We start from the raw sequence: 18,272 nt of genomic DNA, 5'->3' as shown, positions 1-18,272 counted from the left end.
AAATTAAATTAACTTAAAACCAGGTTGTATCTAACTTTAAGCTAGCCTTCTGTAGTTAACTTAAAGTTAGCTTTTTGTCTACCACAGAAATAATGTTTTCTTTTGAGATGCATTCTAATTCTCTTTTGGAGTTACATATTAGCTATTTTACGAAAGGAGCAGAAAGCTTATGTAATCTAGAACAAAAGTCATTTAACAAAACAATGTGTCCTGTCATCACAAAATTCATCCAAGCAATAGAAGAGGAAATAAATACTGAGAAAGAGAAATGAAAACAAAAACAAAAACAAACAAAAAAACAAGTGATGTGAAAGGGAATTCAATTTTTTTCTCAATTGAAGATAATTTAATTCATATTTTTCTAAAGTTCTTGTAAATCTAAAAAGTAACCAAAAAGCATGTAAGTCTTATTTATATAACTTTGCTTCTTCCTTTCTCATTTAAGTGAAATGAAAAATAAAAATTTTATGAATGGTAACGGTAAATGGAAAAATTTATTTTCACTTTCACTGGTTGTGGAAAGTTATTTTGGTAAATGTATTATACACTTGAATTAAAAAATTAATGGGAGATATTTTGGCAGCTACTTTGAAGGAAACTAACCAAGAGTTATTCTTACCAGTGTTTGATGGATAGCAAAAGGAACCAAATTACAGCATACCAATATAATAATGATGCATTTGAACCATAATTTGATTATTAATGCCCTTTAAAGTTAGAAAAATGATAGACAATATGGATGGACCTAGAAGGTATCATAAGCCAGACTGAAAAAGACAAATACCACATAATTCTATTCATAAATGGAATCTTAAAAAAAGTGAATAAGCAAACAAATAGCAGACTCAGAATTATAAATACTAAGAACAAACTAATGGTCGCCAGAGGGAAGAGGGATGGGAGGGTTAGACAAAAATGGGTAAAAGAGAGAAGGAGATACAGGCTTCCAGTGATGGAATGAGTAAGACAAGAATAAAAAGCAGAGCATAAGAAACATTGTCAATGGTATCTTGATGATCTAATGAGACAAATGATAGCTATAATTGTGGTGAACATAGTATAATGCGTAAAGTTGTCAAATCATTAAGTTGTACACTTGAAACTAACATAACATTGTATGTCAGCTATAGTCAAATAAAATTAATAAATATATTTTAAAAAATACTGAACAATGGCTAAATATTGAAATGAATGGGATTAAGAATGACCCTAAATATTAGAAGGTTACATGCTATATGTAATATTATGTAAGAAACACTAAAAGTTTCCCATCCATCATTTAAAAATCTTCCTAGTTAGGGCACCTGAGTGGCTCAGTTGGTTAAGCGTCCAACTGTTGATTTTGGCTCAGGTCATGATCTCACAGTTTGTAATATCGAGCCCCACATCAGGCTTTGTGCTTCTAGCGCAGAGCCTGCTTGGGATTCTCTGTCTCCTTCTCTCCCTGGCCCACCCCCAACCCCCAATAAATAAACCTTTAGAAAAATAAAAACATTAAAATATCCCTGGTTATCACCAGTCTACCACAGTTGCCTAAATTCCTGTCTTACTCTTTCAGATATTTCAAAATGATGGCACACCCACATCCAATAAATTATCCATTAACATCTCAACAGAAATTACTTTATCATATTAGCTAGTCACTTTCAAGAAACTGTTTAGAAAACTCAAAATTATGAAGTAATTGGAATAAAGTTAGATGTGTGAAAAATTGCCAGCATTAATGAGAAACCACAGTGAGGGGATATGGGAACTTAGCAACATGATAAATGGCCCAAATATAATCAGAGCAACACTCGAATGGTACTAACATGTTAAGATACATACTTTTTGTAGAAATTTTGTTTCCCTGGAAAGAAAAAGCTAATAAAAGGAAAGAAAGTTTACCTCTTTTATAGTTTGCATTTCATTCAATTTAAGTAAAATGCCATTAGTTCATAACCCAATTGATTCAAAGTTTGTCATTATTCAGTTAGAGATTTTTATTTTTCCAAATTTTTGTTTTGTTAAGCAAATCAATGCAATTAAGATTATGAATATTTAAACTGTTCTATTTTTTAAGTACTGGAATAAAAATCAGCAATTAATTTTAGTTTCAGTTTGGCTATTACTTGTACTTGATATCAATGAATAAGAGCCTCTCTGAATTTGTCCCTTTACCAACAAAATGAAGATTTTCTTTACTAAATAAACTCTATGACACTTTCCTACCTTTATGGATTATGACCAGCAAATGAGGCATAATTTCACTGCAATAATAAACACTTCAACATATGCCTCTAAAAAACAAAGTTGTTTTTTTTTCACAGATAATTGCAGTACAATATCACAATAAAGTCTCAACACTGTCTAATATTCAGTTAACATCCAAATTTCCCCTATTGTCTCATGATTTAGTGTTTACAGTTGATTTTTTTTTTCAAATTGACATCCAATCAAAACCACAGATTGCAAAAGCTATTAGGTCTTTTCTGAATCTATATATCCCCTCCCTGCCACACACACACGCTTTATTTTCTTTCTTTTTTTCCCCCGATGCACTTGCTTAAGAAGCAGAGTTTTTTCCATAGAATTTTTCATACTCTGGCTTTAGCTGATGGTGTCCCCTTTGGTGTCACCTAGCAAGTCTTTCTATCTCCTCTCCTATAAGCTAATAATAAGACCTTGAAGCTTGATAACAAAATAATCAATATTTTGGCAAGATTACCTCACAAGTAATAATGTGTACTTTCTATTGTGCATACTGTTTTGGTTGTTATGATTGATCAGGGTGTTATCCTGAACTATCCATTTAAAAAGTCCTATCAGCTTTTCACCTGTTTTTACAATTATTGATGATCATTCCCTAGATACATTATTTTATTAGGGATAGTAAAATGATCATATCCTGATTTTATCATTTTCCCACACTTAATAGTTGAAATCCTTCCTTAAAGAAAAACCTCCCAACTTCCAATTTCTGGTCCAACATGTCGGGAGCTTAGAAGTCAGCACTCCGACCTATCAACAAGTAAAAAACTAAACAGACCAAAAATCAACAACTTCTCTTGAATCTAGTGGAGAAGTGAGGTGGCAGGACAAACTTCTGTCATTAAAATTGGAGAGGTAGACAGATGGATTCAGAGAACCACTACTTATGAAAGCAGAAACCCACAAGCAGAAAACTGTGAGATCCTGTGTCAGGGTAGGCAAATACTGGATGCTAAGCAAGGACAACACTGAGAGTTGAAAACTCCAAAAGATTCCACTTTTGGGGAGGGAGGGGACTATAGTTTTGCGAGTTTTACTCCAGGAGCTGTAGCAGAGAAAAATCCCTTCATGTTCTGGCAAGAAGAGAACAACCATTTTGAAATACATCAGAGTATTCCCTTTTTGTTAAAACGTCTGCCCACAGGAGACACTATTTTATGAGAGCTGAACTGCTAGGATTTTACCACAACCTCACCAACCTGGGAGAATAGAAATCCCCAGCTCCAGCCCATTCTAGGCCATTCGTTCTCACTAAGGGGAGGTGGTGATGAGACGCACTGGTGATGTTCACAGTCCAAGGGCACAGGCTCACTAAAAGACTGAGACTTAATCATAGGACTACAAAACACTTCTCTGTCCTCATACCTTACCGTTACATTAGGCCTATTTACCAGTTTCTTTTACCCAGTACATTATGTCCACTTTTCTATCAGAACAACAAATCACAAGGCAAACTTAAAGGCAAAAACCCAACAAGTAAGCCAAAACAAAAAGCAATTTAAAGAGATTGCATCAGAAGCATCAGAACAGAGTCAGATATAGCAGAAATGCTGGAATTATTAAACCAGGAATTTTTTTAATTTAATTTTTTATTTTTTAAAATTTACATACAAATTAGTTGGCATATAGTGCAACAATGATTTCAGGAGTAGATTCTTTAGTGCCCCTTACCCATTTAGCCCATCTCCCCCTCCCACAACCCCTTCAGTAACCCTCAGTTTGTTCTCCATATTTATGAGTCTCTTCTGTTTTGTCCCCCTCCCTGTTTTTATATTATTTTTGTTTCCCTTCCCTTATGTTCATCTGTTTTGTCTCTTAAAGTCCTCATATAAGTGAAATCATATGATTTTTGTCTGTCCCTGACTGACTAATTTCACTTAGCATAATACCCTCCAGTTCCATCCATGTAGTTGCAAATGGCAAGATTTCATTCTTTTTGATCGCTGAGTAATATCGCATGGTATATATATATATATATATATATATATATATATATATATACCACATCTTCTTTATCCATTCATCCATCAATGGACATTTGGGCTCTTTCCATACATTGGCTATTGTTGATAGTGCTGCTAAAAAACATGGGGGTGCATGTGTCCCTTTGAAACAGCACACCTGTATCCCATGGATAAATGCCTGGTGGTGCAATTGCTGGGTCATACGGCAGTTCTATTTTTAGTTTTTTGAGGAACCTCCATACTGTTTTCCAGAGTGGCTGCACCAGCTTGCATTCCCAAGCCAGGAATTTTTTAAAACTGTAATTAGTATGCTATGGGCTTTAATAATAATAAAAAAAATAGACTACCTGCAAAAGCAAATGGATAATGTAAACAGAGAGATGGAATTTCTAAGAAAGAATCAAAAAGAATTTCTGGGCAAAAAACCCACTGTTAGAGAAATGGAGAATGCCTTTGATGGGCTCATTAGTAGACTGGACACATAAGGAAAGAATCTGAGTTTCGGGATATGACAACAGAAAATTCAGAAAGTGAAAAAAAAGAACTAAAGGCTAAAAATAAATAGGACATAATATTGAGAACTGTTGGACAGTTAATCAATCTAATAGATAAAAGTTTGTTCAAAATAATAACAACAACCTATTTGAATATGCATGCACACACACACACACATATATACGCACATATAAGCATGTACTTTTACACATATACTCATAAATGCTTACATATTCCTGTGTATAAGTGAAATAAATGACAGCAATGATGCTGTCATGAGACAGTACAGGTATTATTTGAAAGTGGACTTGGATTAGTGGTAAATATATATTGTAAACTATAGTCCAGCGGCCAACAATGTGGAAGGAAAAAGACGTATAACTGATATGCTTAAGAAGGGAGAGAAAATGGAATTGTGTAAAATGTTCAATTAAAACCACAAAAGGCAGGAGAAAAAAAGTAGAAGGCAAAAATAGGACCAAAGACTCAGCAACAAATAGAATAGCAAATAGAAAACAGTAACAAATATGGTAGATATGGTAGTTAATCCAACTACATCAATAATCACTTTAACATTAATGGTTTAAATACACCAATTAAAAGAAATATTGTCAGAAAGAGCAAAAAATAAGAATCAACTGTATGTTGCCTACAAGAAACCCACTTTAAATATAAAAAGAAATATAATTAAAAATTAAGGGATAAAGAAATACCATAATAACCTAATAAAAAGAAAGTGGGAGTAGCTATATATATTCCAAACAGAGCAGATGTCAGAAAAAGGAAAGTTATAAGAAATAAAGAGGGACAATACATAATGATAGAGGGTTCAGTTCTGTAAGAAGACAATTGTTGACATTCATGCACCTAACATCACAGGATTAAAATATGTGAGACAAAACAGATAGAGAGGAGAGGAGAAATAGATGACTCTATTATCATATTTGGAAACTTTTACACCCCTGAATCAGAAATGAGCAGAGCTCACAGGCTGAAAATCAGTAAGACATGGTTTAATCCAACAATATCATCAACTGAATATAATTGATGTATATAGACTACTTCATCCAGCAGCAACAAATTGTTCTTCTCAAGGTCACATAGAATATCCACCAAGATAGAACACATTCTGGGTCATAAAACACATTTTAACAAATTTTAAAAATAGAAATCATACCACGTCTGTTCTCAGAACTAAACTGGAAGTCAATAACAGAAATACAGCTGGCAATTCCCCAAATATTTGCAGATTAAACAAAATACATCTAAATAATACATAAGTAAAAGAAGAAATTTCAAGATAAGTTTTAAAATACTTGGAACTAAATGAAAATGAAAATATAATATCAAAATTTGTAGGATGCAGAAAAAAGAGTACTTACAGGGGAATTTTTTTAGGTTGAATGCATTTATGAGAAAAGAATAAAGATCTAAAATCTGTAATCTATGATTCCACCTGAGGAAACTAGAAAAATAAGGACGGATTAAGTTCAAAATAAGCAGGGGAAAGAAAAGAAATAATATTAGAGCAGAATTCAATAAAATTGAAAGCAGAAATCAATAGAGAAAAATTAACAAAGCCAAAATCTGGTGCTTTCAAAAGATTGATAAAATTGATAAACCTTTAGCCAGGCTAAGAAAAAAGAGATGACACAAATTACTAATATCAGAAATAGAGAGGGAACATCAGTAAAAATAATATGGTCACTAAAAGGATAGTAAGAGAATACTATAAACATCTTTCTGCCCAGAAATTTGTAACCTAATTTAAACGAACTAACTCCTTGAAAGACAAAATCTGCCAAAAGTCACACAGGAAGGAATAGACAGTCTGGCAATCTACATCTATTAAAGAAATTGAATCAATCATTAATAACCTTCTAAAACAGAAATCAACCAGGGAGGCCAGCATTACCCTAATTCCAAAATCAGACAAAGATGTTACAAAAAAACTGTAGGCCAAATATCTCTTATAAACATTGATGCAAAGTCCTCAACAAAATATTAGCAAATAAATCCAACAATGTCTAAAAAGAATATACCACAACCAAATGGAATTTATTCCAGGTATGAAAGTCCGGCTCAACATTTTAAAAACAATTAATATAATCACATCTACAGGCTGAAGAAGAAAAAGTACATGATCATATCAGTAAAGGTAGAAAATGCATTTGACAAAATCCAACATTCATGATTAAAAAACAAAACAAAACAAACAAAAAACAAAAAAAACTCTCACCAAACCAGGAATAGAAGGGAAATTCCTCACCTTGATAAAGAACATCTATAAAAAAAAAATCTACAGTTAATAACATCATATCAGTGGTGAGAAACTTAAAACTTTTTAACTGTTTTTCAACATTGTACTGGAAGTCCTAGCTAATGCAATAAGACAAGAAAATCAAGTAAAAAGTTTAGAGAATGGGAAGGAAGAAATCAAACTCTTTTTGTTTACAGATTACAAAACTGTCTTTTTAGGAACTCTGAATGAATTGATGAAAACAGAACTAATAAGCAACAATAGCAAGATTGCAAGATACAAGTTAACATACCAAAATCTATCACTTTCCTATATACCAGCAATAAACAATTGGAATTTGAAATTCAAAACACTTTACTACTTACATTAGCAGTCTTCCCCACCTCAAAAAAAAGAATATATATATGTATATATATACACACACACACACTTAAGTATATGTACATAAGTATATAAGTATATATGTAAATATATATATATATTTACATATATATGATCAATGTGAGGAAAATTTTAAAACTGTGATGCAAGTTTTCAAATAATCACTAAAAAAATGAAGCAATATTCCATGTTCATGAGTAGGCAGGCTGAATAACGTCATGTCAGTTTTTCCAAACTAAACTATAGATTCAATGCAATCCTAATCAAAATACCTGCAAATTGTTTTGTGGATATTAACAACATATCTAAAGTTTATATGGAGAGGCAAAAGACCCAGAAGAGCCATCTCAATATTGAAGGAGAGGAATAAAGTCAGAGGACTGACAGTACCTAATTTTAAGACTTACTATGAAGTTATAATACCTAAGAATGCATGATTCTGATTAAAGAACAGATCAATAGATCAACAGAATAGAAACAAGAACCCAGAAATAGACCCACATAAATATAGTCAACATCACTTTGACAAACCAACAAAAGCAATACAATGAAGCAAAGATAGTCCTTTCAACAAATGGTGCTGGAACAACTAGACAGCTATATGCTAAAAGAAAAAAAAAATGAATCTAAACACAAACCTTACACCCTTAACAAAAATTCACTCAAAGTAGATCACAGATCTAAATATAAAATGCAAACCTATGAAAATCTTAGAAGATAGCATAGAAGAAAGCCTAACTGGTTGGGTATGGCAGTGAGGTTTCAGATATAACACCAAAGGCACAATCCATGAAAGAAATAGTTGATAAGCTGGACTCTATTAAAATTAAGAACTTCTGCTCCATAAGAGACAATGTCAAGACAATGAGGAAACAACCCGCAGATTGGGAGAAAATATTTGCAAAATACACAGCTGATAAAGAACTATTGTCCAAAATGTACAAAGAACTTTTAAAACTCAAGAATAAAAAAATGAAATGAATGACCCAATTTAAAAATGGGCAAGAGACCTGAACAGATACCTCACCGAAGATGCCAAGAAAGTATGTGGAAAGATACTCAACATCAGGGGCGCCTGGGTGGCTCAGTCAGTTCAGTGTCCGACTCCGGCTCAGGTCACAATCTCGCAGTTCACGAGTTCAAGCCCCACATCAGGCTCTGTGCTGACCGCTCAGAGCCTGAAGCCTGCTTCGGATTCTGTGTCACCCTCTCTCTCTGCCCTTCCCACATGCTCACTCTGTCTCTCTCTCTCTCTCTCTCTCTCTCAAAAATAAAATAAAATAAAAAACATTTAAGATACTCAACATCATATATCATTACCGAAATGCAAATTAAAATGACAGTGAGATAACACAACACACCTACTAGACTGGCCAAAACCAGAACAGTGACAACACCAGAGGCTGAGGAGGGTGTGGAGCAACACGAGCTCCCGTTTACCGCTGCTTGGAATGCAAAATGGTACAGTCACTTAGGAAGACCGGTTGGTAGTTTCTTACAAAACTCAACATACTCCTCCCATATGATCCCGCAATTGTGCTTCTTGATATTTATCCAAAATAACTAAAAACTTGTGTCCACACGAAAACCTGCACATAGATGTTTATAGCAGCTTTAACATAATTGCCAAAACTTGGAAGCAGCCAGGATATCCTTCAGTAGGTAAATGGATAAATGCAGTACATCCAGACAATGGAATCTTATTCGGCACTAAAAGGAAATGACCTCTTAAGCCATGAAAAGATATGGAAGAACCTTAAATTCATATTATTAAATGAAAGAAGCCAATCTGAAAAGACTATATACTGTATGACTCCAACTATATGGTATTCTGGAAAAGGCAAAACTATAGAAACAATAAAAAAAAAAAAAAGTAGTTGCCAGGGGTTACAGGAGAGGGAGGGATACTGAGGAAGAGAACAGAATTTTTAGGGCAGTGAAACTATTCTGTATGATACAGCAATGTTGGCTATATATCATTATCATACTTGTCAAAACCCATAGATAATAAGTACCATACGAAGAGGGAACCTTGATGTAAACAGAACTTCCCATGACAATGCATCAATGTAGGTTCATCGATTGAAGTAAATGTACCACTGTGGTGTGGAATGCTGAGAGTGGGGCAAGTTTAACAGGGTGGCAAGGGTGAGGGTGGTGATGGAAACTACTTTCTGCTCAATTTTGCTGTGAACTTAAAACCTCCCTAAAAAATGAAGTTTAGTAATTAAAAAAAGTTACATACCAAAAAAAAAAAAAAAAGAAAACTTCTCCTCATGAACCATTCAGTTCCCCTGAAATAGGATTCACACAAATAGTCAAGGTAAACAAAAAATGTGTTCTTTTCCATTATTTTGCTAGTTAGAATAGTGAAATATTCTCCTGCGTTTTCCAGAGATTCACTAATCTTGAAATAGTAACTTGAGGGGTGCCTGGGTGGCTGAGTCAGTTAAGTATCTGACTTCTGCTCAGGTTCGTGGGTTCAAGCCCAACATCACGCGCTGTGATGACAGCTCAGATCCTGGAGCCTGCTTGGAATTCTGTGTGTCTCTCTCTCTCTTCCCAATCCCCTGCTCACTCTCTGTCTCTCTCTGTCTCTCAAAAATAAATAAACATTAAAAAAAAATTAAAAGATACAATAAATAGTAACTTGAAAAATGGGAGCAAGAATATATAATAGATACGGCCCATGTCCTTACTTTGCAACCAGGCACATAAAACTTTTTACAACTCATAATTGTCTTTTACAATTATAGTTTTAGAAAAATTTGTCATATGTATGCAAAGCAGTTGATAGAAGTGTGCAGTGAGATAGAATATGTTAGGAGTCAAAACACTTGCACTCAGAATGCTAGTGGCACTACCTGGTCAGGTAACCTTGAAATTTTGTCTTAACCTCTCTCGCTTCACTTCCCTTCAGTTTCTCCACATGTAAATGCACACAATAATACCTATTTTATTATGATAAAGACCAGACACAATGTATCTAAAATGCTGGTGCTTGACAAAAAACTATGTATTATCAAATAAGACTTCCATCTATAATACAAAATCATGGGACATTCTACTTCATTTTCTCTGCCTCTGGAGAAACAACTTTGGAACAACCTAAAGGGAGGTTATCTAGCTTATGTTTATAGATGGTCCAGATGCCAGCAGCAAACCTCCCTACACAGTTGTGACAACCAAAAACATCCTCTGGACACTGCCAAATACCCTGAGGTGAGGGGAGGAGGGCAAAATCACTCCTGCCATAAAAGAGTAGTGAAGGTGACCTTCAAAAGGTAAAAAACTGAAATCGTCTTGACCTTTTTTCCAAAAAACTGCCCTCATATTTTTCACTTTTCCTAAGAGGCTTTTTTGAACAGAACTGTCTTTGGGGTCCAATGAAACTTCCCCCTAGTTTTCATTTACCTGAAAATGCAAGTGATAGAAGCCTAAGTATTAAGTTCTTTTGAACCTTTATAATCACATTTACATATCCCATTGTTCTATTACTAATTTGTTACAGTTGTAAGGATACTTACCAACTATGCAGGCTAATTATATTCAAATTTTATTCTTTCTCTAAACATTGAATACAATCAGTAAAATAAGATAATGATGTAAAATCTTTCAAACAATCCCTTTAAATAGCAAATCATAAAATTTTCATGTTCTATTTTGACAGATTTTCAAGGGATAGACTGAAGATCACAAAAATCAGTCAGTTCCCCCTAAGACCTCTTCAATCAAGGACCTTCTAGGAGCAATAGAAATAATACTATTTTTACTTTTATAAAATTTATATTTGTAAACATGACACTATTCATTCCCATTAGCTTCCCTTGGCACGTTTATCAAAATCCAATTGATCATGTATGTATTGATCTATGTATAGACTCAGTTCTGTTCCATTACTTAATTTATCTATCTTTCCGTCAATACTACACTGTTTCATTTAGTATAACTTTATGGTAAGTTTTGAAATCAAGTAATCTGAAGCCTCCAAAGTTTTGGGTATTTTAGTCTAGACTCACCTCTAAGACCCCATGAAGTCCTCTACCTATTGTCCACTTTAGGTACCGGGAACGACAAGGTAGGTCTGAATAAAAACTTATTTTGACTAAACTTGCAGCAAGCTGTTCACCAGAATTTCTAACAAATAAGCCCTTCTGTTCGCTTATTGGAGTCATAATCAACAAGGAACCAAAACAAAAATACTGTTAATCTATTAGGTTCTTTAATCATTGAAGAAAAAAACAAAAGATTGGGTCACTGATCTGGCAAAGTGTTCACTGATGGCTTAAAATGGGGAGAATAGGGGTGCCTGGGTGGCTCAGTTGGTTAAGCCTCCGACTTCAGCTCAGGTCATGATCTCATGGTTTGTGAGTTCCAGCCCCACATTGGGCTCTGCGCTGACAGCTCGGAACCTGGAACCTGCCTCAGATTCTGTGTCTCTTCCTCTGCCCCTCCCTGACGCGCGTGCTGTTTCTCTCTCTTTCAAAAATAAATAAAACATTGAAAAATAACAATAAAAAATAAGATGGGGTGTATAAAAAAAGCAAAAATTTGTTTTTGTCTGAAAGTCAATTTCTAATATCATTCTATGTAGTTATACATCTTACTTTTCATGTCAAAGATAAGCCTATATCCTGTTTTCCAACGGTTTGCCATAACAAGAAAATGACTTCTAATAGGAAAAATTTAAATTAGTATTTCACATAAATTTGTTTGTTAGATTTATTAACTATTAGTATTTATTCAATATAAATCTGTCCTCATAGATCAACTACAAGGAGGCATCAAAGTAATGTAAAACCATCCATTTGATAGATTTGAGAAAGTCAAGGAGAGGGAAGAAAAGAGATTGGAAGAAATGGATTTAAAATTCACTGTAATTCATTTTCTAGTGACTCTGCCCCACAAAATGATTATATATAAGAAGGAAGAAAAAATTTAATTTCTAGGATAAATTTTCTTTCTCATCTTTGCAAGAACTGTTTAGATACCTGTAAACATTTCCTATTGAAAAGATAAGCCTTTGCAAGCAGGAAAGTTCTTGAATTTTTTTTTTAACGTTTATCCAGTTTTGAGAGACAGAGAGAAAGCGTGACTGAGGGAGGGGCAGAGAGTGAGGGGAGACACAGAATCTGAATCAGGCTCTGCGGGGCTCCAACTCACAAACTGTGAGATCATGACCTGAGCCAAAGTCGGCCACTCAACCAACTGAGCCACCCAGACACCCTGAGAATCATCTGTTTTAGATGTCACTGTTAATATTACTGCTAACAAAAATAGTAATTACAAATAGATGCCACTAATTTGAGCAGCTACTATATGCTTTACATACTTAATCTTCACTATATACGAATGAAAGTAGGATTGTTATCTCTGTCTATGGATAAGAAAAATGAGAGCCATATTAAGCAAATAACATTTTCAAAGTCATATAGCCAGTATGCTAAATTTGTTTTGCATTCATGATTCATGTTTTGTCTGAGAAATCCCTTCCAAACATGAGGTAGATTTTTCTCTATGTTTTCTTATGGTAATTATTTTAGTTTTAGATCTTACATTTTAGATCTATAATCCATTTTCAGCCAATTTTTTATATATTCTGAGACAGGTGTTGAATTCCATTATTTTCATCTATATCCAAATTTTTTTTCAATCTCACATGTTAAAAAGACTATTCATTCCCGTTAGCTTACCTTGGTGCTTTTATCAAAATCCGATTGATCATGTATGTATTGATCTATTTATAGACTCAGTTCTATCCCATTAATTTATCTATCTTGGAGTCAATACTACACTGTTTCATTTAGTATAGGTTTATGGTAAATTCTGAAATCAAGTAGTGTGAATCCTCCAAATTTTTCGATGCTTTAAATTGTTTTGGGGAATCTAAGTCTCCTTTGATTTCCACATAAATTTTGGAATCAGTTTGTCAATTTCTACAGCAATAACAACAAAAAAGCCTTCTTGGATGTCAAGGAGAATTGACGTTTTATCAATATTGAGTCTTCTAATCTATAAATATAGTATTGCTCTCCAGTTATTTATGTCTTCATTAATTTCTCTCAATAATGTTTTGTAGTTTTTTACTGTAATGGCCTTGCATATATTTTTTAAGATTTTATTCCTAAGGATTTGATGTATTTTATGCTATATAAATGGTATTTTTTTACTTCAATTTCCAGTTGTTTGTTGCTTATATGTAGAAATACAATTAATTCTTATATGTTGACTTTGTATCTTTTTCCATATTCATTAACATAATGTCATGACTATTTTTAATCCTTTAACACAGTAAAGTACATTAACTGCTGTTTAAATTGTTCAAGCAACCTTGCAGTCCCAGGATAAATCCAGGTTTGTAATTATATTGTATTATTTTTCTATATTGCTAGATTTGATTTGCTAATATTTGTTGATCACTTTTCTGTCTATAATTATGAGAAATATTGGTCTGTATTTTCTTATCTTGTAGTCTCTTTCTATAATTTTGTATCAGGATATCAGGGTAATATTGGCTTGATAAAATGAGTTTAGAAGTCTATCTTCTTATTTTTCTGGAAGAATTTATAAAATTTTGCTGTGATTCCTTCATTAAATATTTAATAGAATTTACCAGTGAAGTAATCTTAGAACTTTCTTTGTTGAAATATTTTTAACTACAAATACTATAAATTCAATGTCTTTAATAAAGACAACGCTTTTCAGATTACATATTTCTTCTTGCATGCCATTTGGCAGTTTCTATCTTCTAAGAATTTTTTCCCTTTACCTAAGTTGTCAAATTTAAAACCATAAAATTATTCATAATATTTCCTTATTATATTTTTAAATGTCTTTTTAGGGTCTGTAGTAATGTAAATTTTCATTCCTGATATTTTTAATTTCTACATCCTCTTCTTTTCCTTTGTCTGACTAACTATTATTCATTTTATTAATCTTTTCAAAGAGCCAGCTTTTGGTTTCCCTTTCATTATTAGCTTTATTTTTTCTATTTTATCGATTTTTCTCTTAAATGTATTATTTCCTTTCTTTTTTACTTTATGTTTAATTTTATTTTGTTTTTAGGTAGTCTTAAGTGGATGCTTAGATTATTTGGTTCAGCCCATTGCTTCTCTTCCCTTTTTTTTTTAAATCCAGCTTTATTGAGATATAATTGAATATTTCATGATATAATTCTAAGGTATACAATGTGATGACTTGATACACATATATATTATGAAATATTTACCACAATAAAGCTCATTAACACATCTTTTACATTTCACATCTCATGTGAGAACATGAAATGAAAGCTCTACTTTTAACAACTTTCAAATATACGACACAGTATTGTTAACTATAGTCACCATACTGTATATCATATCTCCAGAAATTATTCATCTTTTAACTGAAAGTTTATATCTTTTGATCACCAGTTTTCTATTTCTCCCACCCCTCAGTCCCTGGCAACCACCATTCTACTGTTTCTATAAATTTGAAATTTCTAGGTTTCATATAAGTGAGATCATATAGTATTTGTCTTTGTCTGTCTTATTTCACTTAGCACAATGCTCATTCAAGGTCCACCCATGTTGTTGCAAATGGCAAGATTCCTTTCTTTTATATGGCTGAAAAATATTCCATTGTGTGTGTATATATACATATACATATACATATGTATATACGTATACTATACATATATATACATATACATATGCATATACATATACAGTTTCTTTATTAATTCATTCATCAATAGATACTTAGGTTATTTCCATGTCTTGGCTGTTATAAATAATGCCACAATTAACATAGTTATTGAGATATCTCTTGACAATAGTGATTTCATCTTTAGATATCTACTCAGAAATGTGAGTGCTAGATCATATGACAGTTCCATTTTTAAGTTTTTGAGGAAACTCTATACTGTTTTCCACACTGGCTATACCAATTTACATTTCTAAGTGTTCTTTTTTTTTTTCTGGTTTTTTTTTTTTTTTTTTTTTTTTTTTGAGAGAGAGAGAGAGAGAGACAGAGCACAAGCAGAGTAGGGGCACAGAGAGAGGGAGAGACAGAATCCAAAGCAGTCTCCAGCCTCTGAGCCAGTCAGCTCAGACCCTGATGTGGGGCTCAAACCCACAAACTGTGAGATCATGACCTGAACCAAAGTCGGACACTTAACCGGCTGAGCCACCCAGGCATCCCTACCAGTTTACGTTTCTACCTACAGTGCACAAGGGTTCTCTTTTTTCCACATCGTTGCCAGCATGTGTTAGTTCTTGTCTTTTTGATAATATCCATTGTAGCAGATGTGCAACGATATCTTATTGTGGTTTTGATTGGTGTTTTTTTGGATGGTTAGTGATATTGAGCACCCTTTCATGTACCAACTGGCCATTTTGATGTCTTCTTTGGAAAAAAATAATGTCCATTTAGTTCTGTCCATTTTTTGAAGGCCTATTTTTTTATTTATTTGAGAAAGAGAGAGAGAAAGAAAGAGAGAGAGAGAAAGAGAGAGAGTAGGGGTGAGGGGTAGAGGGGGAGAGAGAGAGAGACTCCTAAGCAGGCTCCACGTTCAGCACAGAGTCTGATGCAAAGCTCGATCCCGTAACACTGGGATCATGACCTGAGCTGAAATCAAGAGTGGGTCACCTAAGTGACTGAGCCATCCAGTTGTGTCCATTTTTTAGTTTGTTTGGGTTTTCTGCTATTGAGCTGTATGGATTCTTTATACATTTTGTTTTTTTTTTAAATGTATTTTGGACATTAGCCTCTTGTCAAATACATGGTTTGTAAATACTTCCTGTAGTTTGACTTTTCATTTTGTTGATTTTTCCTTTTGCTGTGCAGAAGATTTTTAGTTTGACGTAGTCCCACTTGTTAATTTTTGCTTTTGTTGCTTGTGATTTTGTTGTTTCATTGCCTTTTTTTCTTTACTAATATAACCATTTGATGCTATACATTTGCAATTTAGCAGCTCTTTGGCTGCATCCCTTCAAATTTAATTTGTCATATTTTTATTATCATTCAGTTCAAGGTATTTTCTAATATACTTGTGATTTATTTTTTGGCCTATGGGATATTTGGAAGTTTAATTTCCAAATACTTAGAGATTTTTCCAAGTGTCTTTCTGATATTAAATTCTGATTTGATTTTATTTTGGTCTAAACATAAATTGTATGGTTTCATTTCTTTAGCATTTGTGGCATTTTGAATGGCCGATAGAATGTTATTCATTAATGTTCCATATCTATTTAAAAAGGATATGCATTTTGCTAGTATTTGTTGAAATAATCTATAAACGTCGGTGTCATAAAGATGGTTAATAGTATTGTGCGAATCTTCTTACTGACTTTGTTTTGTCTACATACATGAACCATTTAAAAAGAGAAAAATATTGAAGTCTCCGATTACAATTGTGGATGTCTCTTTATTCTTTCAATTCTATCAGTTTTTTTTCTCATACATTCTGAAGCTCTAATTTTGAAGAATGCATATTTAAGAGTGTTAAAGTTCCTGGATTAAAGGACCTCTTCATCATTATGTAATGTCCCTTCATATCTCTTGTAATGTCTCTTGTTTTAATGTCTACTTTGTCTAATGCTAATATATATGCCTCAATTTCATTTGATTAGTGTTTATATACTTTTCCATCATTTGACTTTGAATCTATCTATATCTTTATATTTAAAGTGAGTTTTTTTGTAGACAGACTATAGATGGATCTTGCTGTTGTTAATCCAATTTAATAATATTTAGCTTCTAAATGACATGTTTACACCATTTATATTTGATATAGTCATCAATAGGGTTGTATTTAAATCTATCTTTTTACTATTTGCCTTCTAAGTATGCCATATATTCTTTGTTCTTTTTATTTTTTCCTGCCGTTTTTTGTTAAATGAGTGTTTTTCTGACTCAGTTTTATCTCCAACATTGGCCTATTAGTTACAGCTATTAGCTAGGCTATAGATTTACCTACCCCTTGCCCAGTGGCAGATACCTTTTTTTTTTTAATTCATGTAACAAAATTATTCAGAACAGGACCAGACATTTACACCTTTTGCTCAGTAGCAGCCTGTCACCAGCCACATGCCTGCACCATTAAAGAGTTTCTCAGGTCTCCTACCATGCCTCTCATTCAGAAGCATCCGGCTAGGGCCCATGAGCAAACATTGGTGAGTGCCTGCAGATTCTTCTTTGTCTGGGGCTTTCAAGTTTTCTAAACTGTCATACAGGTGCATATTTAATTTTTAAGAAATTATTAAATATTTACTTTCTATTGGTCAGAGTTCTCCAAAGAAATAGGGCCAATAGGATGTGTGTGTGTTTGTACGTGTGTATAAAGAAATTTACTATAAGGAATTAGCTCATGTAATTTTAAAGGCTGAGAAGTCCAGACCCAGGAGAGTTGATGGCATACTTTTAGTTTGAGTCTGAAGGTCTGAGAAGCAGGAGAGCCAATAGTATACATTTCAGTCCAAGTTCAAGTCTAAAGGCAGAAAGAAGACCAATGTCCCAGCTCAAAGACAAGCAGAGAGAAAGAATACTTTCTTACTCAACCTTTTATTCTATTCAGGCCATTAGGGATTAGATGAGACCCACCCACAATGGGAAGGTCAATTTTCTTTACTCAGTCTATTTATTCAAATATTAATCTCATTTAGAAACCATCCTCACAGACACATGGAATTATAACTTTAATAATAAGAAAACTCATTTAACCAACTATCTGGGCATCTCATGGCCCAGTTAAGTTGACACACAAAATAAAGACTGCACAATTGTTCTCTTATCTGCTTTTATGGCTGCCTCCTTATTTTGCTGTGCTCTACCAAAGGTAACTGTTTGGTGGCCCTCATCTCTTTAGAGGGACTTGTCGTCCTTTGGAATTCAGTGATCCTAGTTGCTTTGCAACCTCGGTTCTTTGATGACAACAAATA

At 33.4% G+C, this 18,272-nt stretch overlaps 1 protein-coding gene across 9 annotated transcripts in view; it reads left to right on the top strand.

Annotated features, from left to right (window-relative positions):
* LOC144617055 (uncharacterized) overlaps nt 1-18,272 on the top strand; it is a 65,995-nt gene that overhangs the window by 35,278 nt on the left and 12,445 nt on the right. For 2 of the 9 annotated variants that reach the window (XR_013557058.1, XM_078450596.1), the window contains one exon: nt 11,021-11,201. The exons of 2 other annotated variants lie outside the window; for them this stretch is intronic. The gene's annotated coding sequence lies outside the window, so the exon portion shown is untranslated. Of the gene's footprint in view, nt 1-11,020; nt 11,202-13,642; nt 13,705-18,272 lie in introns of those variants that run through there. 5 more of the 9 variants (XR_013557056.1, XR_013557055.2, XR_013557057.1 and 2 more) reach the window with 3 other exon arrangements.

Source organism: Panthera onca, chromosome C1 (genome assembly GCF_046562875.1).
Source record: "Panthera onca isolate mPanOnc1 chromosome C1, mPanOnc1 haplotype 2, whole genome shotgun sequence".
Lineage (NCBI taxonomy): Eukaryota > Metazoa > Chordata > Mammalia > Carnivora > Felidae > Panthera > Panthera onca.
Note: the sequence above shows the minus strand (reverse complement) of the source record. Positions and strands in the feature narration are given on the sequence as shown.